Here is a 22,601-nt window from a genome sequence, read left to right as displayed (position 1 = left end):
TTCAGAAAATAATGCAATTGTTGATTGCACATATATCATTCCACTTCTAAAAAAAAAAACCTTAATTTTACAAATGTAGTACTTTTCAAATCATTCATCTTTCTCCTTTGACATTTTTTCTGTAACTGTACAGGTAACGGATTTATGGAACATCATGTGAATCTTTTTGCGTCTGAATAGAGAAAACGATTTATTGCGGTCGTGGTGGAATGTCTTTGACTAGGATTTTCGGAAATATGAGGAGCATGTATATGAACATAGTTTGAAATTATCTCATATAAGTTTGAGACTACCTCAAAGTATTATCTTTTTCGTCTTTCTCGAAAAATTCACGAGAAATTTGAATTTGCAATCTAATTGATTATTGAGTCGATGCCAAGTCACGAAATGAAATTTTACATTACATAATTAGTGGACTAAAATACCGTTTACCATTTTCCATTTTTTATTAACGTTCATGCTTTTAGCATCAACCTAAAACGAACTATGTTTAATCTCTCCTTTTTCAAATAGAACATAAGCGATTTAAATCTCAAATAACTTTATCGAAGATTGGAGAAGTTTGAATTGCGTTAGGAGAGAATTTATTAAAATTTCATTGCCGAAGACTTATTAACAACATGGAAGCAAGTATTTCAATAAATTAACCGTGATAAAGTAGTAACTGAACGTTGCATATTATATGCATTGTAATTACTTATTAAATAAATTAGTTCTTTAAATTGATTTATACCTTAAACAAATAGCAGTTCCTAGAAAGAGTATAATCGTTGAGATTAACTATTTTACGTAGCTTGGGATTGGTTGTGCATCGAATCATTTCTTTTCTTTTTTTCTTTTTTTTTTTTTCGTTTCGTGTCAGCCTTAAAAGATAGTTCTTAGGTGAACTTGAAAATTCAAGATTTCAAATTTCAAAGAAAACTAATTTAAAGTAGAGAAAATCTATCGTGTAAGACATAGTTGTAGAGAAATTGTCGATAAAAGATGCACTTTAACGCTGTGAAGCATGGCGGATCCGAAGAAAGAAGGATTTAGTTTTATTTTTCCCTCTGAAATAGGAATTTATTAATTTCTGTAAAATTGTCCACGTAGTTTTTTCTACTTGGCTAATGAAAAAATAGATTTACGTGCAAATTTTCAGAAGCTACGCAGACCAACAGACGTAACAACGTCACGCACTAAGTACGTTACGACATTTCAACAGGAATGATTCATTGAAATACACCAGTTTCTTTAATTAAAGCTAAGCTTGTTACGAAAAGTATAATGTATGATTGTTTCAAATTCACAGTATTAAATTCAAGTGGTATTAATTATCCGAAAGATATTGAAGATAAGATATGAAATAATATAATAATATTAAATAATAATAGTCTCGTGTATGTGACCGTTGCCCACCGTAATAATCGATCTGATAAATTACAGTAATCGTTTCCATCATCGAAGACTTCACCGAACTTCACCAAGACGGCTGATTGGTTCGGCGACGGTATTAACTTGAACTTCTACAACTGATTTCACGATAGTACGATAGAACCCAACGTATATTGGAACTGTGGGAGGATTTGTGAATTTTGAATAGTAATGATCGCATTTGCTGAAATCGATTATTCCAGAAGATAGTTGACAGGTTGATCTGTTAAGTATAATTCATCGTTCACTTAAACACATTCACACAAAAGATCCTGTCTAGTTTTGTTGATATCACTAAAGAATAGTTATGTTTCGATTCTTATTTTCAACGAATTACCTATGAGGAAATTATTTCTACGGATCAAGCAATTTTTTCAATTAATTATGCTACTTTATCTATTCATGGCAACTATTATTCCATATGATTAGATCCTAAATTTATATGTATTATTTATAACAGCAAATTAACAACAAATTTAAGGCTTATTGAACTTTTCGCAATATATAATAGCGAAAAGATTTCAAATTATGTATCTAAGGGATTATATACGTTAAGTAAATAAGATACATCCATTATTCATTACATAAATAAAAATTATTTAAAGAAGAAGTACTGAAACTATCAGGTGTTGTCAGGTGAATTACTGCATATTTTACAAAACGTTGAAAATGTCGATTTCTTCGTAATGTCACAAGCATATATGCAGCACACGCTGTTGCAACGAATGTTATTTAGCTAAGAGTAAAATACAAAACTGCGGCGCTTATAATATTAAGTTATCACGCAGCTGAGCAACGGCGAAAAGTCGGATAAATTGGAAGGAAAGCTCGATATCACGAGGGAAACGTCTCATTGACAAATTGTTTTCCTTCGGTATCGACTTGGCGTGGCCTATAGGGAACACGAGCGAAAGGCGGAAAAATATTTTTGTTTTCACATCGTAGAAATGGAACGATACGATTTTACTTTGACACAAGCGGCAGAATCGACTCACTCTACGGAACAGAGACTAATAGAACTTAATTACTTTCATGATTAACGGTTATAAACCGTATATTTACGATTGAGTCAAGTTATGCAGAAATCTACCAACCTTTAAAATTACAAAAAATTAGTTTAACTCAACTATAAATTAAAAATATATAATAGCTAAATAAATAGAATTGAACATAGTACGGATGCCACAATTTTGTGATCTTTATTTCAATAATCTCGAGACTCAAGCTCAAACTCTTTTTATCGCATATTCTACTCATCACGAGGATCAAAAGTCTGCAATCTCGCTGTAAATTTTCTACATATATATGAAACTGACTTTATTTATAATACATTTACACCTCGCAGTCAGATGCAGGGTAAATAGTATCGATCGGCGTCCGTAGATACCACAGATACGCCATTCGATATTCCATATTCCATATTCCATATTCCATATTTTCCTTTCTTTCTTTCCTTTTGCTTAAGCAACATAGGGCTTGCGTTTCTACATATTCCAACCTCGTACTGTTATGCCGCGGCAAGAGGAAAGGTCCAAGATTCCGGCGAAAGGTAAGCGCTCGAGTTATTTTTCACAAGATCATAAAGGCGTTTACCGGTCAGCAGCACGGGGAGAACAGCCCCGAGGCACCGCGATATACCATTTTTTACCACATCGCAAAAGGAACCGGTTGAATCAGCTCCTCCTCGAACCCTTATCGATCTGTCAGTGCTAGCCGTCAATTCGAAGAATCGTCAGTTCAAGAAGCGGATGTACTTAACACTGTGTTTTGGCTCCGCCGGTGTATCTATCGCCCATTCGCGTAGCAATACGGTTACGCGTTATTTTACACGATAGACATTTAACTGTTCAATGGAGATAATCCGTCCAGCCGAATCCGATGAATAACATGATCCTCTGAATTGTTTAAAACTAACCGTAAACTCGATGATAATTGAAATGAATGTCAATGTCGTAACGATAACAGCTATTTAAATAACAAAAAATTCAAAAGTTGCATCTAACCCCTATTCTAAAACCATGCCTGTATACAGGATCCGGCTGAATAACGTGTAAAAGCAGCTACAATGTGATACATTGTGGAAAAATATGGAATCAATATATGAGATATAAAATAAAAATGTAAGTAATGTAAAGTAAAATTTGTTTATTCTCGGCTTAGTTTTTGAGAATATCGAGTTTGAAGATTTATCAAGTATACTTGAACGTTAATTCCGGACTGGACATGTGAAAATAAATAGAAAATGCGTGAAAGGAATAAAATCTTGTGAACAAGTCTTGTGAACAAATTTTAGTCTACATTTTCGATTTATTTGCACAAGTAGATCGACCTTCTGTCGCTTATTTAGCTTCTGTCTATGCCAGAATTATCCGCGTTCAAGCGTATTTGATAAATTTGCAAACTCGATTTTCTCGAAGACTAAGGGAGGAATAACAAAACATTATTCTGTATTTTTTTATCTTTACATGTTATTCGGCTGGAACCTTACGTATGTACGCAATGTTGAACCCTTGTTACACAATATGCATCGAAGATTTTATAAACTATTCTGTCCGACAATGACTAGTAAGGAGTACAGAAAATTCTAAAGGAATACAAGAATTTGAAACGGCCAGACTATCTCACGATGACCTTTTAATTTTTAATCATTTTGTGACATTCCAGTTCATCCGCATAGAGTATCTAGCGTCGTTAATAACAAAATTTACGTTTCTTCAATTCAATTTAGCTTCATAGTAATTAACGAAATGCTGTCAGACTGAATACATAAGGTTTGATCCCTATTAACATTTAAGAATGTTTTAATATACGTTTAATTTAACGACAAGGAGCTCGCACGTCAGTCTTTCTCGATACCTCTTATAACTTTGCGAATATTTCTAATATCGTATAATATGAATGGACTATCGATTATTCCTCTCCCGAATAAAGCATAGACAATCTATACAAAATATTAATTATACTCGCTTATAGCTAACTAATGTTAATGCGGATTAACTGTGTCACAGAATCAATCTCTGCAACAGCAGTTAATCTTTAAATCGACATCTTCAGATTCAGAGAATTCCAATTTACATGATCGGTGCAGGATCTACAATTCAAATTGCAGAGTTTCGGTTTAAAACAAGAATGGAGGAGGAACTTGTGAATATTGATAGAAAGTGACGAAACATCTGCATAATTAGTTAATTATCAAGGTAATGGCAATTGATGATGGATGCGATCAAATAACCGTAAAAACATTGCTTCTCTGTATTCTCATTTTCCATTGTCGTTAACGTGATCCGTAGGTGCTTGCATTTGAAAGAAATTCCACAGCGTATTCGAAGTAAGGAGAACTTTTACACAATGTTCAATACCGTAAATTGTTGTTACCTGTGTCGAAGGAATTAGTATAACGTTCGTTGTTCGATATTAATTGGTAAAGTGTAAATTAATTTACTAAAGTTGTCAAAGTATTTTAGGAATAACCGTGTGTTAAAATTACTGAACAATTTCAAAACTGTCGCTACTATGTAGCACAGCAGAGTGCTCCTTATCCGAACACCCATTAGCCGAATACTCGGATAGTCCAATGTTCTATTATACGAACATAATATTTCCTACCAACGGATGCCTTTTTCCGTTTCAAATATGTACAGGGTGTCTAGAATTTATATGACCCGACTACCATAGCCTGATTCTCCGCACTCTCGGTTTGGTGAAGGTTGACCTAGACCTTGAAAATCTGGGTCAAAAGGTCAAACTTTTTTATCCTTTTATGTGTTTATTTTATAAATTAATTTACTTGTTAATATTTGTATTAGATTTGCAAGAAGGACCATGCCAGTTGAACCTTCCTCTCGGAGAATGATATTAAAGTTCCGCATTGGTTGCGGTTTAGGTGTATGTTGATGATAAAGTTAAATCATTCGTGCGTTATTTCGCGCCTGTTAAACATATTAGTAGTCCTTGACAATATACAGGATGCTGCATTTCTCTCTGATACCTTATTGAAAATCCTTCAAATATTCCATCAGTAAAATGATGAAACGCGAAGGAGGAATCCGTTCTTGGAAGTCGGAATGCTGAGAAATCGCTGTTTAGGTTCAGTCGGAGTGGATGCGAGATTGGATTGAAGATCTGTGCACGATATACAGGAAACGCGATCCCCAAATAGTGTGGTCAGAACGGCGTGTAAATTTTTTAACAAAAATTTGCTTATTGTCCAGTTCAACGATAAATATGAATGATTATACGTAAGGCGCATGTAAAATTATTTTCTGATTTTGTACATTTATAGCCGTATCCGGATGTCACGGGAATTACTTTTTAAGATACGAGAAGATACGAGAAGTAAAGATAAGAAATATTGCCCGTTTCTTCTCTTTTTTTTTTTAATAGAAAAAGACTAAAATTCTGAATGAATGAAAATGTAAAAATTGTTTATTCTTTTAAATGGCAGAGATATATATTGACTTTCCAGAAATAAATAAATTATGCATTCTACGGTGATTATCACACTTGCGTGGTTTTAAAGTCTTTGCGTTGTCCTGTCTATCGCTGCTATTTCCAGTATCACAACTTTTTGACGTTTGAATAAATATGTGTATTTATACCTATGGTTTTAAGGTAGTTGGAAAATTTTGTTGTCGTGATATCTGCGACGTATATGACTATGAGTACTATTATCATTCTTTTTTCTTGGATAGAATGCATTTTGTGATTTTTTCCTTCTTCTTCTTATGTGATGTTTGCAACATTTGGTATTACAACGTCGATTAGGTGGGTTTTCTTCTCCTTTTTATTTACAAATATGGTGCCTGGTCTGTTACATGCACTTGTTTTAACATTGTTTTACACGTAACTGGTGCGTATTGTTTTGTCACGGCATAATTTGTAGCTTTCGCTTTCAAATAAGTTTTCGGGTTTGTACTTATAGTACGTAGTGTATGTTTGTGTTAAGTGATATTCTATTGCGAGTTCTTGACCTAAGATTCTTGCCGTTCTATTAATATTACTATTACGCGTTATATTGTCGTTAGCTTGAAATTTAAAATTACATTATCTTTTCTCACGGTTTCTGTTACTTCTCTTATGGTTACCTTTCAGACATTTCTAACAAAAGCAACAAATATTTCTATCGACGAATTACTGTAATTCTCTTTTAATATAAATTTATCGTAAAGTAGGTAGCAAGTATTTAACAAAATTCCAGAGACAAACAATTTACCGAACAAGAAAATGATAAAACGTAAAAGGTTTCAACTATAATATTTCATTCCTATTTATAATTTCTCCATTATTGTTAAATAATTTATGTATTTTTTTTCTTTTGTTCCCTATCAGGCATCTATCGCACAGTCTATTCTTTCATAGAGTTTCAGCATTGGCCATTGCAGAAAATCTAATGTCCTTTGCTATGCAAAACATCTGTTTAACAGTCACTAACTTTTCCTGTAAATTACGAGCAAAGGGAGTCAAGTTTTATCGACACAGTAATCAAATCAAAACTTAAAAGCTGATTAATTTAACTCTAAAACTTTCTTTATCCAATTATGACTAGTTTAAGCTAAGAATGTTGGACTAAGTGCCACTAATATGTTAGTATCAAACGATCCATACGGTGTCCGACAAAAATGATGTCTGTTAAGGGAAACTCGACTCCTTTTCATTATGGAGAGCGTAACGCAATCTTTTTCTCTTCTCTCCATTTTTCTGCCATTTGCGGCCATGTAACGAAAAATGTTTTGAAAACAGTAGTGGAAATAATAATATTTCACTCTTTGATACGGAAAGAGAGAATTACCGCGGCATGTAGAATCATATATTCAGGCACTCTAACAAGTAGATGATTCAAACTTCTACAAAAAAAAGAAATGGTGTGCAATTTGAACAAGTGTTAAAATAATGCACTTTTTGAATTTGTCGTAAAATCTTCCGCAATTTTATATAAAAAAAACCATATGGACTATTTATGTTACTCAAGCAGTGCTTGGTTTCGCTATGAGAATAAAGTGTATTCAGAATCTTTTTATCATCATTCGCAGTACACTGGACACACCTTTTTTATTACGTGGCCCCAAATGGTAGAAAAATTCTAAGTCGCGTTACGCGGAGCAACCTGTGTTTCTTACATATGGTTAATTGAAATGTAAATTTAGGGACTTTATTTTGATCAAAACAGAGTTTGATTCAATTTTTAGAAAGTTATTCTGCTTTAAAGAATGTGCGAATATAAATACGATCCGATTATTAAACCGATAATAAGGATATATTGCGAGTTGGTGAACACTTTATGTCAAGTTTGCTTGCTTAAATCAAATTTGTCGAATATTTATAACATGCTTATTATTATCTACTTATTCTAAACAGAAACAGTACGTCTAGTAATCAGGTAGAAATTCAATTATTGGTGAGCACAAATACTAATTTACATAATCAACAGCAAGAATAACGCGTATATTGAAATGAATATTGCGTTAAAGGTGATGTTAAATTTTGTTGTATGTAAGTGGAATTTTTGAATAGCAAGTGAAGAGATAGACGCGAGATTCCTGCAGGTACATGTTATTGAGTAATTAAAGCGTGTGTCACGATGATCTTACTAGCAATGTTTCGAATATTCACGCACAGTAACACAGTGACCAGAGGAATAGGTGAGAATGTGTTCTCGGAAATCACTGAACTGCCTGACTAGGAGTCGGTGTTCAGGGTTAGTTGCCGGAGGTAGGTTCGCTGCTAGGAGTAGATGGACCGGGGTATGAGAGCGCGTGCCACTCTGATTGTGGCGGCCATACTGGGACGCACGAGCCACATACCGACGATTCTTGGTTTCATGCGGCGTGCCTAGACACCCTGAGAATACTTATGACTTGCTGAAGCGGTGCGGCTTCCCGTCTAACTAAGGACGTCGTTAAAAAAACTGCTTACCTTTATGTAAAAAGGTATTTACTAGCTTTAAACCTAACAATTAACGAACAGTCTCGCCTTGTTCGTCAAAAGTAGTTGTGCTTCACGTAATATGTAATATCAAGTTGAAGATTCAATATCGTCAAAGATTTATATGCTGTCCTGCAGCTTACGTATACGTAGCAAGGAAAATGCAAGACAGGCAATTTCCCAAACGATGGATTGATCGCGGTGGAGAATTTCTATGGCCACCACGCTCATCAGACCTAAAGCTGCTAGGCTTCTTTCCGTGGTAGACGTTAAAGAACATAGTGTACCGAGGACAACACAAATTGCATCTTTGTAGTGTAGCAATGTCAATGGATAATGACAGCAACGTGAATGGAGACAACAGAGTGCGATAAAAAAAAAAAAAAAAGAAATGAAAAATATCGAGTATAGTAGCAGGAATATTTGTCATTTCTTCGGTGGAGTAATTTCGACGAACGGCACGAGTAAAAGGCTCAGATCGAATAATATTAAGCATCGGCTTTTCGTGTGCCGAGATACGAGCACAAAGAAATAATTTTTCCATGCGTGCATTACAGCGGAAAAATTCAATTTCACTTTTAAAAATTCATCTCGAGACTTCTGTTCGATGCCAGGTTTTTAAAATCTGGTGCGGGTGCGCGGTTCGTGTGCATTAATTTGCGCAACAAAGAGCTTTTATAACATGTTGGGGTGAGTTTAAAGGTTGGAAGAGATCGCATGCAAAAAGCTTCCGTTCTTGTTACATAAGCCGGTTTTAACTAACTTCTCGGTACACTAACTATGCCCTATGTATAAATTTCAGTTCAATCAGAGAGGCGCACACTTCTTCACGTAGCAAACTTTCATTTCAGAAAATGTTTACAGGCGGTTAAATATAAATTTAAATACAAGAAAATCTCGCCGAGCTTCAGCCTGAATGAAATTTGCACAGACAGAAAGGAGGACTCGCAGTTCCGTTTGCTCGAAATTTTTAATTTTCTTTGCGCTAACGATTCCAGTGAATTGCGTGAAATTTACTAAATATAACTTGCCTACTTGGACACATTTTATCTTCCTTTGCGTAGAAAAATCCCGAGTATATTTCTATATAAAATTCTACATAAAATCAAAATTTTTCCTCGTGTGATAAGAAATGCTGAATAAATATCGATCAAAGAATCATTTGTTCCAAAGTTACAGGCGAACGAGCATTATTCGCTTCTACCGCAAATGTTTCAAATTGCTATCATATATTTCAGTACGATACAACGTATTCGAATACTATAATATGGATTTCTTGGAGACCGCCGTATATGTACATTCGTAAAATTCACCATTGTATTCTATTTCTCAACGGAGAAAGTTTTCTATTTATTGCTTCAATCTGTGTATCGTGCACCGGTAAATTGTAAATCCGTAAATGTATAGATAAATAAGTACTCGTGTAAATATAAGCAAAAATTTATAAATAAGCTTTAAAACTTACAATGGAAACAAGGGATTTCTTGGTTTATGTCCGTAGAACATGAACTTTTCGTTTATTCGAGTAATTAATTAAATTAATTAATTAATTAATTAATTAAATTGGAACGTGATACAATCTTTTCCGAGCACTATATTTTCAACAATGCAATTTCTTCTGCTTGTAATAAATTATATACGACTATATTGTTTTCCACTCCAATACCCTGTTAACGTTGAAATCGCCACGTTCGCGGAATCCACATTATCCAATTAACGGGAAGATAATTTATAAAGATTTATAAGTTGTAAATCGTTACATGAATTTACAAGAAGAGAAATTGTTGCAATCTTTTCTTAATAAAGATTTAACTGTTGTTGGGATCTCCTTGATTAAAGATAGTCCAAACTTGGAATTAACGCGAAAGTTAAATTATTTTTAATGAAAAAAAAATGTGTGTCGTTTCCAAGTTATTATTTGCTTATTCCATCTTACACAGTCGCTATTAACGATCTTTTCAATCGGTATTATTCCATCATAAGTTAAAATGAAAAGAAAATTTGTCATTAAATATCATAAAAAGTTTGATAATATTACAGTCGTATAATATCGTTAAATACCGTGTGTACTATGCTTTAATTTTGGAAACAGTTTAATAATGATAAAATAACATGAAAGGTGCCACTCATTCTCTTCTTGACACGTTTCCAAGATTTTGCACGCTCCCTGTATCTTGAGGTTAAGCGATCCATGAAAGAGAATTATACAGGACTAAGAGTCGTTAGAAATAAATTATATGGAACGTAACGTAATACGTAATAACGTAAAAGTAAACAGATCATAAAATGTGTATATTTTTGTATCTAAACAACTGAGAAAATGATTAGAAATAGGTAGACGGATACGTTCGTAAATACAAGTAGAAAAGCGAAATTACATGACTGGAATATTGTTTATCTCGAGTATTTGTTCCAAATGATTTCGCGTCTTTCGTTTATGGCCTAATAAAATTAACGAAGGGTGACATCTTTCCCCGAACAACGTTTTCATGGAAGTCGCGAAGGGTGCGACAGAAGACAAGGGAATTACGATACGATAGTAATAGCATCTGACATTCACGGATGTGAAATTTGATTCTCAGAATAGCGGTATTTAGCTTGTTCTTGACGACTTCACGAGGGTTAAACGGGTAAGGAAAGCGACTTACATAGCATGTTACTGGCAAACTCTGTAATTTGCCTATCCAGGCAAACTGTGCAATTTCGCCGAGAATAATGGCTTATCTGTTGTGTTGCTTTTGCGTATGCGACGATACACTACTTAATTTGCTTCTCAGTAAAGATGACGCGTGCGACGCGATATGCGTCACATCAATAACGTACAGTTACGTTTCAACGTACTGGAAAATAATAATTAATAATTAAGTGATATAAGTGCATACTGGAAAGAGGAGGAAGAAAGAAGTGATTTATGTGCGGATAGATTTGGGAACCTAGAACACTTAACAAGAGGCTGCAGGGAAACCGAAAGAGGTGTCAGGTTGGAAGATGTAGCGAGCGGAAGACAGGATAGAGGGATTGCGGGATAGCTGGAGAAGCTGGAAAAGGGAAAAAAGGAGAAGGAAGGATATAAGCAGACCAAAGGGAGTCTTCGCGAGCATAAAAGGACGCAATAAGTAGGATAATTATTAGTCGGAGTAAATCGGAGTGTGCAAGGAAGGCAGAGTGAACGATTCGAGATGCGCGGACAAGATCGCTTTGTAAATATAGATATTTGTAAATCAAGTTCAGTCGTTGGTTGTGAGGCCAAATAAATATATAAATATAGAATTATTATATTTATATTTGTATTTAAAAAATGTGCCGCTATATACCAAAATATATGCTAGTATAATCAATAATCTGAAACGGTTTCGCAATAGCTATCGAATGTCTAATTATACTGTCTAAATCTAAACTTTACTTATTGGGAGAAAGCCTGAGGGACAATCGGTATTTTGATCTTACAATCGCCAGTGACGAAGAGGTCGTTTTGCGATAGATACGCCATTTTAGAAATTGCTGGAAATTCTGCCCTAATTCGAATCGTGTTTTACAAGTAAGTTGATTAATAACTCGGCGAATTGTTCTTGGTGCTTTGACGACAGACGACTGACATTTTTCATTTCACTGGTGCGCGAGTTGGGGAAATTTGCAATTCTGTCAGGCGATCCATAGTTTGAGAAGCCCTGCTGTAAGCGAACAGAGCTGCCATTACGGCCGATGTTGTACGCGTACTTCTGGGACAGTATGTTTCCGGGATGAAAAATTACCGGCGACATTGAAACGTCTCTGGCAATCGGGCTCAATTGTTCCATCTTCCGGTTCGTATTAACGTAAGGCCGCGACTTAACGGAATTAACGAGATCGTGTCTAGCTCGTAAAGGGCGGCAGAACGCGGCAAAACGCGGCAGAACGCGGCAGAACGCGGGGCGGAAGTGGCGGCGGTACGATGCAAACGCAGCGGCCCGCTCGAAGCACCGTCAGGATTTTGATAACATGTGACTTTATCTGGAATTCCCGAGCGCACAGGTAGCCTGTTTACTTAAGATAATAGCAAAGCGGAGTGGCTGGCTGAACGTAGATGGAAGGCTGGCGAGGGGAAGGCGAAAGGAAATTTCAGCAGGCAATGTCGAGTCTCTGGGAGGAGGGCAGACGAAGAGAAACGAGGAAAGAACGCGGCGAGTCGAATGCTCGGGGAGGGATAGGATCTCGGGCGAGCGGCGATAGAGGAGCAGAGCAGCCGAAGAAGGGAATCCCGAAGAGGAGAGGAACAGTAGCTGGAGGGTTGCTTTGCCGCAGAGACGCAAGCGGCTAAGGATAAAAGCGGAAGAGTGAAATAGAGGGGGTGAGATTCTCTCTCAGCCGGGCTACAAGAACTTCATTTTCCGAGCCATTACGCCCCGTCCCACTGCGCTACCCTGCAAACCCCTTTACCCCCTTAAATTAATTTATATCGAAATTTTAAATGACATTCATCGGGTCGAACAATAAATAACACTACCAGCCGAGGAAACGTAGTAACGTAGAGCCACCTTCTACAACCTGCCTTTTTCACACTTTCCACTCTCTCCTTTCCAAAAGTTCTTAGGAAAATTTTCTCAGCCACTTTTTCCGTACAGTACGCGAGCCGATGATAAACTCTACGAATGTAATTCATCGATGAAATGCGATCTGACGATACAGCAAGTTGTATGCTCCAATTATGTAATATACTGCTATTAATATGAATATTAAATGCGAATATAAAACGTGATTTATCTTTGCTCGTGTTTCCTTTTCTTTTCTATTTACCTCCCTCCTTAGTTGCATTTTGCCCACAGTTGCATCGTTATCCACAGTAAAAATTATTTATAGCTTGTTGCACTATGCACACACTTTCATTTATTCGCTCATTTAGCTTTCCATTGGAGCTAGCTATTCGGTTTTTATTGGTCTGTCGTTGTAACGAGGATGTCCACCGTGTGTTTTCCTTTTAAGCTACTTGGCCCTGTTCTGTATCTTCTTTGTAACGTTTTAGCGCGTTATTTGAATAAGAGTCTATCGTCAACCTTTGTTCGTAATTGAGAAAGTGGGATCTCTATGCATGAATTCTGTAAAGTACAACGTACGATTAATCGATTGAAATGTTTATAACGTAAAAGCGAAAGAGGTAATTAACATTTATCTAGAATTATATCCTTGAAATTGAATCCTGTAGAAATCACATGGAAAAATGAACGACATTTTTCATGGCATGAAACATTATTAAGTTGTAGGTTTTGGCTATAACGTTAAGTAAAATAATGGAAAGAAACGTCTGTGTTCATTCAGTCGGAAGATCGGTAACAGAAACGTATCGCAAATGCAGATACGGTTGAGTAAAATTTTAACAACCTGGCACGGTAATGGTCGCTTTTATAATAATCATCGCGATATTCCACGGAATTGGTCCTTTTCCTCGTGGCTGTCGGTTTCCACTTTTAGCTTGAATGAATTCCATCTCTTTCTCTATACCGCTTCTATGTTTCAGTCAAGCAAATTTGCACGATTTGCTGTTTCAATAAACTCGAAATGGAGACCAGTAAAGTTGCACGCGATAGAAATCTTCAATGTTTCTCTCCCGGTTACTTTAAATATGTTATTTCAGATATTAATTAAAAGAATACTTTTGCTTATTGGCCAAAAAATGTGCACGTAATTATGCGTTTATTTAAAGGCAAATCGTTGTTTAAAGCAAAGTCTGCCATTTCTATATATCATAATCGTAAATTTATATATATTTATATAGGATGTCTCATTTTGATCGATCCGCGCAAATATCTTTCAAACTGTAGCTTCTTCAAAAATTCTAATCAAGATGCATTGACACCATTCGATGCACTTTTTAATTCTCTACAAAAAAAAAAAGAGTATTAAAGTACTTGTGTCGAAAAATGATTAGCTTAAAAGATATTTTAACTTTAATCTTGTAAAACTTATCGGATGAAAGACAGGGAAAGACAACGCAGTGCTGTTATGATTACGTTTCCCGTGTCTCGTATCCACTGAATTTTAATCAAATTCATATTGAAATATCTTTGAAATTGAGCAGCTTCAGATACAAGTGCTTAATATCCTTTTGCAGAAAATTAAGAAGCGCACCTTAAAATTAGGCTGGCTTTGAGATCAGTTAGACTTTTGGTTTTGGAACAGAACATTTTTCTTCCCACTTTGGAAGAAACCTGATCGATCACTTTCTGAGGATCGCCCTGTATATACGATACGTGTATATCGCAATACGCTTATAATAGATACTGAATATACATGTGTAGTAACGCATACCAATGGAAGCGTTCGCACGACGATTCTCGACAGATATAGTATCCCGAGATCCTCGGCCGCTAGCTATACTTTTCCTATGAAATTTCCTATGAAATCGGCGGATGAAACATTGGAACAAATCGTGTCATTCACACGGCAAATACATGGTACGGTAAAACTCGGTTTATATAAACCTGTCGGGGTTAGGTTGATCCATATGATCGGGTCGTTCACTTAATGCGAGTCCGCCTATGATTTGCGTTCGGTTAGTAGGAATCCATGTTCGTGCAAGGGGAATCCAGGAGACATTTGCCCTCAAATACGTACGTTGGAAATTTGTATCGACTGCGAAGATGAGAATGCGTCACATAACGCGTGCCAGTACTGTTCGCATCTTACCGCGAGACATTCGTACAAATGGATCGACGCTGAGCGGCAGTTCAAATAATAGGAACTCGGCTAAAGTTCAGTTAATCAGGCACTACTAAAATTTCGTTTGCTCAAACAGAGCTCGTATAAATGGAGTTTCATTGTATCGTATCCATTCTTCGGCATCGTTTGTTTCATAAATTCCATGATTTTGTAATTTTTTGTAATTTTTGTAATTTTGATAGGTGATAAGTTTTGGTGCATAGTTGAATTTGTTACTATAAAAAGTTGAACAACAGAAATAGCAAACTATTGAATGCCAGCAAGAAATTATGATGTATGTATGTAAAGTAATGACTTAATATTTTAGGCTTCCTTCTTTGCTCTGTATAATTGTCAACGTACGGTTTGAGAAAGATATATTTTGCGCCTTAATATAACTTCAACGAAATTTTACCTACTTTTCTTACGCACATACGACTTTATAACCCTGTGACACTTTCAAATTGTCTTTATTTTTTCCATAAACATCTTTTACTAATTCTACTCGATTATTTTCAATTATAATGACATTCAATGAACTCTTTAGCAATTCTAAAGTACTTATTCCTTTCTCAATCTAGTCTCTTACGTGTTTTCTTGCATAAACCTGTTGCGTTATCCTGTTGAAACGTTAAATTTTCACGCGTGATTGTATGTCTTAATAATAATGTCATAATAATGTTCCCTTTTTACTCGTTTTTCCCTTTAGCTCTTTCGTATAACGTCCAAATGGACAAAACTTTAAACTTGTTCATTCCTCAAAGATTAGACTTTCATCCAAAACGGATGCTTGAGAGGAGAAGTTACTCTCAACTGAAAAATGATCGAAACAAATGATCTCATATTCCACTGCTTCACACGACGATACACGTATCGTGGAACCGTTATATTTAAACGAGTTCCTATATGTTCGTATGTAATAGAAGGAATAATTGCTTAATTATGCGAATGGATAATCGATGTCGTGTTACATCTGCCAGAATGTACATTTTAACTTTACATTTACTGAAAAACAATATTTTCTTCTTACAATGTTGGACTTGTTGCACATATGGATAAAATGGCAGTCACTTTAAAAGCTCCGTTATTTTAGAGCTATGAGAAATCTTTGTTAGCAAAATGTTCCGTATAGAAAGGTTTTTGATACGGCGGTAATAATTGTTTTTAAATGCACATGCATTTATTTCAGTGCAATCATATATCATAGAGAATCGAGACCCAGTGTATTAAAAAATATATAATAAATGTTATTACTGTCACATTATAAACCTCTTTATACTATATAATCTTTGCTAACAAAGTTTCTTCATAGCTCTTATTGGATATTTCTTTTCTGCAGAGTACGATATTGATCTGATATTAATCCAAGATACTCATTTGATATTGAAATCTTAATTTATAATTATAGTCATCGTTCCTCGTAGCGAAACATGTTTAAAGTAACGGTTGAATGATTTAGAGAAGAGTACATTGTGGTGTTATCTTTCGATTGAAATATTGTAATTTACACAATTGAATATTAAGAAATCGAAATTTTCCTGCACAAATGTTAACTACGTTTAGCAGAATTGGCGCTTAAAACGATTGTGTTCTACGGTTCCATGAAATGTAAACAGTTGAGAAGTATTCAACCATCGACCTAATGTCAATATTTAGCTGCTGCAGATATTTATCCGCGTCATTTTTCTAGTATTATACATATTTAGTTAGTGTAGAGTATCGCTGCGATATTAAACACACAAAAGAAGAAAAAGTAGATATGTTATCGGTTTATTCTGAAGTTAGAGTAATAGCAGCACGCGTCAAACGACGGTATACGGTGAGATTTCCTCATAAAAAAACTAACCGTCTTTCGCTTTATTTTCACTACTTTCACGTAAAAAACCGATTCGAAGTAAAACAATGACGAACAATGGAAACGAAATTACAGTTTTGATCGCAGCTACATTGATCCGTCAGTATGCTATCGCGAAATTGAAAGGCAATATGGAATTAGTCGGGCAAGCGTCGTATAGTCGCGCATACTCCAAAGGCACAAAATTCATCCACACCGTTGATCAAAAGTTTTAAAGTTCACCGACGATGCTTTTTATCGTCATTTAAAATTTTGCGAATGTTGATTTAGATAAATCGATCGTCAACATCGGCGAAGCAAAGTGTTAACGTACGGTTTGGTATACTCGGAAATTGTATTATTGGGCCATATTTTACGAATGTAGCACTGGTCGGAACAAAGTATACAGGTTTCCTGAGAGAAATTTTATGTGCATTATTGGAAGATTTTCTCGTTAAATATTCGTCGAAAAATGTGGATCCAACAAGATGCATATCCTGCACATTGTGCATTAATGGGAGAAAATACATTGAATGGATTATTTCCAAATCATTGGATAGGAAGAGGCGATCCTACTAATTTTCCAGCTGAAGTCTGCAATAACCGCTAAATATTGCAAAATGTAACCCGGAATATTATACACGATTATAGGGTAAAATGTTGCGTTGTTCGTCAAGCTTTATCATCGTGCAGTGCGATTTTTTGCAAAAGTGGATCGGTGCAGTTTTTCTTTCAATGGAACCCTATTACCTCTCGGCATTAATTGGTATCTCGTATCGTTCTTAACGAGGAAGTATCAAAGAATTGTTAGTTCGCGAAGAACTCGATACTTTTCGACAGCTCTGACTATTTTCGAACGTTTACAACAAATACTCAAACATTTGACCGCTACGGTCTAAGCATTTTTCTTAAATTTCTCATTACACTGTTCATTTGTTCAGCACTCATACTCAAACAGCTCCTTTCAATTCGTTCTTTCGTGTCATCTGTTAGAATACAGGTTTCTGTTCACAGTCCATTTCTGAAAAAAGCCCTCAAGAAAATGTGGAAGGGATTTAAGTCAGGTTTTAAAACCCTAACCGATTTTTCTTCGTAAGTTGATGTTAAATATGTGTATCTCCGTATGGCGCGTGCGTTGCAAGCTGGTGCTCCATCCTGCTGATAGTACTCGTATTTCAGATGGTTTCGCGTCTCTGATGGAACATCACGTAGCAAATCGGGTAATGTGAATTCCAGGAAATACGGATATCGTTTAGCATTTAAAGTATTGTGGGGAAAGAAATACGGATCCATAAGGCACGTATTAAGAATTCCGCACCACACGTTGATGCATCTTACTTGATTGTTCGTATTTCTTGTAGGACGTGGATTTTCTGTAGCACGTCTACTTTAGGGCAGACGTGCTCGTTGTGTCGATTAAAAATCCCATTACTAGCAAAAGTATTGATAAAAGTACATTCGTTTGTCCATGGAATTGTTTGCAAAAAAGGTTCACTTTGTCACTATTTTGAGAAAAATCGGCAGAACTATATTCTACGAAACTCATCTCCCGCATATACAGTATGCTGCATGGAGCAATGATATTGGTCACAAATATCTTATAGATACCTACGTATTCCATTTTTGCTGCGAAATATTTTTATTAAAATACCTACGCAAGCATCCTAAATTAAACAGTGAACAGCTGAAAATTTCATTCGGATGACTTTATATTTTGAATGCAAACAAATTCATTATCGTGAAATATTTCGTAATATTGCCAGTTGGTACATTACTTTCATGCGTAAAGCAATTATCATATCGTGTATTATCAACAGACTTCTGTCGCTATATCGTACCGACAGTACTTTGCTTCGTCACGTACTTAGATTATACTCACAAATAACAAAATACAATGTCGAACAAGTAACGACATTTCGTGACAATATCATTATGACAGTTGATAATTCATTTCATTCTACATATGTATTTAGTTTATTTTCCATCGTTCTATTATATTTTATGTATTTCATATGTTTCTTTCCAATTGCTTAAGTAAACTTGTCTGCTGTTCCACATTAAAACACTTTTCAATCCCTCTACTAACATTCTTTTGTTTCATCAACGTGTTCAAAGCACCTAATTTGTTTTCTTATTGTTTGGACTTTCACCTTTAATTTAGTAAAAAAAATTGTATCGATTAGTTATTTAGTTTCGTTTTTATCCCAGTTTCAAAATGGAAGAACAAGACGCGCATTTCAGACGTATTTTATTGTATTATTTGCGAAAAGGCAGGAACGCATCGCAAGCGCACAAGAAGTTATGTGCCGTATATGGGAATGAAGCCTTGAAAGAAAGGCAGTGTCAAAATTGGTTTGCCAAATTTCGTTTTGGTAATTTTTAGCCATTATCGATTCAGATCGTCATAGCAAAACGCGTGAGATTGCAGAAAAGCTCAATGTATCTCATACACGTATTGAAAAGATCTTAAGATAGCTTGGCTATGCGAAGAAACTCGATTTATGGGTCCCTCATCGGCTTAAGGAAATTCATTTGACGCAACGTATTAGCATCTGCGATTCGCTTCTGAAGCGCAATGAAATTGATTCATTTCCGAAACGACTGATCACTGGCCACCAAGAGTGGATAGTTTATAACAACGTTAATCGGGAAAAAATCATGGGTGATGCAAGATGAAGCAGTCCAGACGACGCCAAAAGTTGAGATTCACCAAAAAAGATTATTAATACAACGTCAGTTTGGTGGGATTATACAGGAATTCTGTACTTTGAACTTTTACCAGGAAACCAAACGATTAATTCAAACGTGTAAGTTCAACAACTCGCCAAACTGAGCGATGCAGTTTAAGAAAAGCGGCCAGAGTTGGCAAATCGTAAAGGTGTTGTTTTCCAGCATGATAATGCAAAGCCCCACACCTCTTTGGTCACTCGCCAAAAATTCTTGGAACTAGGTTCGGATGTGTTGTCTCATCCACCGTATATCCCTGACCTTGCGCCTTCAGATTACCATTTATTTCGTTCCATGCAGAGCCCCTTAAATGATAAAATTTTTAATGACGCTGATGATGTAAGATCACATCTAATTCAGTCTTTTGCTAGCAAAAATCAGAAGTTTTACGAACATGGAATTACAAAACTGCCCGAAAGATGGGAAAAGGTCATCGACAAAACGAACAATACCTAATTGAATAAAATTATATTTTTAAGCAAAAATTTTGAACTTTCCTTCTTATTTAAAATACGCAATCACTTAGTTGCCAACCCAATATTTCCATATTATTACATTTTTTAATCGTCAACCTCGCCATAAAATATAGGTTCGAAATGCATAGAACAACTCTGCTCGCATAGTGAAACACGACATCTGCATTCCTTATTACTGGTTGTGCAAAAACAGTATGACACAAAACATTACGCATTCGCATCGTGTATTTGAATACTATATGAAACCATAAAATAATGAATATAGATAATACGTAATAATATTATAAGAACGAGTATGACCTATTTATTGAGGTCTGTATACTAAACGGGTATATTTTATTAAATGATCTTAAACTACAAAAAATAAGCATGTAGTCTAGCTAATCTAATCGAAACGCGATATGTTTAAAAGTGTTAAAGATGATGCTTGCTGTTTCAAGAAACGCAAATAAAAACTGCCATTACTTCTTACGTAATTGCTTCATAATATATATATATATGTTGGAGATGAAAGGACACCGGAGCCTTTTCTTTGGAATTTTAGGAAAATCCCCTAATACTTTAGCCTAGATTCTATCATAGCCGTAATTAAGCAATTGTTGTCATTCAATCCGATTGTAATTGTTCGAGATTTGTGATAGTGAGATTGTATGTTTGTGATAGTGACATGGTTGTATGGTTCTCCTTGGAAACGTGGTTGTGGCGGCATACGGCCTCGAGTACGGGCCTAGCCACGTGTGATTTTGCCTCGGAGGTGTCGATATAATGGGACACACGTTGTATTAATAATCAAACTCCAGGCAGAAACTGCCTAGCAACGGCGATTGGAACTTTCTCGATGCTTCCAACCAGTATATAACAAACGAATGCAATCGTAAAGAGAGGAAAGTTTTCATCGGTCTATTATTCGTGCGATCGGCTTGGAAAGTTACACATCGACCAGTATATACCGAGCGTCCCAGCAAACGTATTTTTTGCTTCAAAGTATTCCATGTTTAGTAAAGAGTTATCCCGTTGACTGTGGATTCGTTATCGAACCCAAGAACATTGTCAATAGCATCTCGCGTGTCTAAACATCAATATGTTATTTGTCAAACTTTGCAAACAGTCACATTTATACCTGTAAATATAATTTCTGTTGTAGAAAACGATGGCTAATTCAAATGAAGAATTGTTACGCGACCTAAATTCTAACGATAACCCGATAATTAATATCCTCTACAATTACCGTAGTTTTGATTATTGCAAAGTTTTCATTTATTCTGTTAATTATCACGTCTAATTTGTTATGTTATGCCTAGTAACATATCTGATAAGAGATGTGATAAAAAATTCGTATAGAAGGTTAGTTGTTATTGATCATTGTTGCGAAGCAGGTCAAAGATCATTGATATATGAATTTTTTTGGGAACATTATCGCTTTTTGATAATATTTCCCTTTAAATAATTGTACAAAATCGTTAAAATTAATATAATATGAGTTAAAAATGATTGGACATTGGAATATTATCTCAAACTTATTGTCAGTTTAAATAAATCTCATGTCACGTAACCGTTATTTTGAAAATTGAACAATTAATTAACCGACTAGTTAAATATATTTTACACGGACAAAATAACATATTTAATATAGGATGATGTATCTGCTTTTGAAAGTTTAAGATTGTGAAGTAGTAATATGTACTATGAACTATACTTCATTAATATAAATTAATTTATAGTTTATGAATTAATATAATAAAAGTAATAATGTACTAGTTGTATATATTTAATTGTTATCTTTGTTCATTACAAAATCACTAATAATAACTGATAAGTTTGCAAAGATTTGATTTTCCGTCACACATTGTTATTTTATTTTTACAATATTAAATTCTAACAACACGTTCTACATCTTATTTTAATTAAATGCCATTTATATTGAAACCAGAATAATTATAATTAACGATATCGCAATTAACATTGATCGTTACTTGATCACGGACTCTAAGGTTTCTATTTCACTAGCATTTAATATGTGACACATTCTAATTCTGTTATAATTTACACAAAGTTGTACAAATTTATTAAAAACATAATTACCACAAATATTTTGTAACAGACGCACTTAATTTTGTTCTTGCTCTTCTTATTATCATGTAAAACGTATGACACTCGTTAACTTGGATACAATTTGATGAATGAAAAGCTTGGATGCGTATCCACTGAGTTTACAACGAGAACTAAACAGTTGGCTCAACGAAAGGCAAAGATAAGTTTACGTGATAGATCTCGTTGACTCGTTACGACCACAAAACTTTTTTTCTTCGTTGTAAATATACAATGCTATCAGCCTCAAGCAAATACCTAAATGCGTATATCTTTTGTTTTGAACGATGTTGAATGATGTTTTTGACGTAATTCTCAATACAGTGGAAGAAAGGTAATAAATTATTTTTAATAAATTAGTTTTTATTTACTCGTTGTTCCAGTTTCGATAAATTATACAACCAATCACAGAAGTGTATATACCCCTTAAATATAAAGTATCGTATAAATGTATCCAAAAATATAAAATA

General features: G+C 35.0%; 1 protein-coding gene across 2 annotated transcripts in view; it reads right to left on the bottom strand.

Annotated features, from left to right (window-relative positions):
- LOC122577150 (4-coumarate--CoA ligase 1-like) overlaps positions 1–22,251 on the bottom strand; it is a 32,607-nt gene extending 10,356 nt beyond the window's left edge. The window contains exons 1-2 of one of the 2 annotated variants that reach the window (XM_043748301.1): positions 22,126–22,251; positions 13,108–13,406 (exon numbers count right to left, since the gene is read on the bottom strand). The gene's annotated coding sequence lies outside the window, so the exon portion shown is untranslated. The remainder of the gene's footprint in view (positions 1–13,107; positions 13,407–22,125) is intronic. The other variant, XM_043748300.1, reaches the window with a different exon arrangement.
- Positions 22,252–22,601: the final 350 nt, after the last annotated feature.

This window comes from Bombus pyrosoma, linkage group LG17 (assembly GCF_014825855.1).
Source record: "Bombus pyrosoma isolate SC7728 linkage group LG17, ASM1482585v1, whole genome shotgun sequence".
NCBI classification, from domain to species: domain Eukaryota; kingdom Metazoa; phylum Arthropoda; class Insecta; order Hymenoptera; family Apidae; genus Bombus; species Bombus pyrosoma.
Note: the sequence above shows the minus strand (reverse complement) of the source record. Positions and strands in the feature narration are given on the sequence as shown.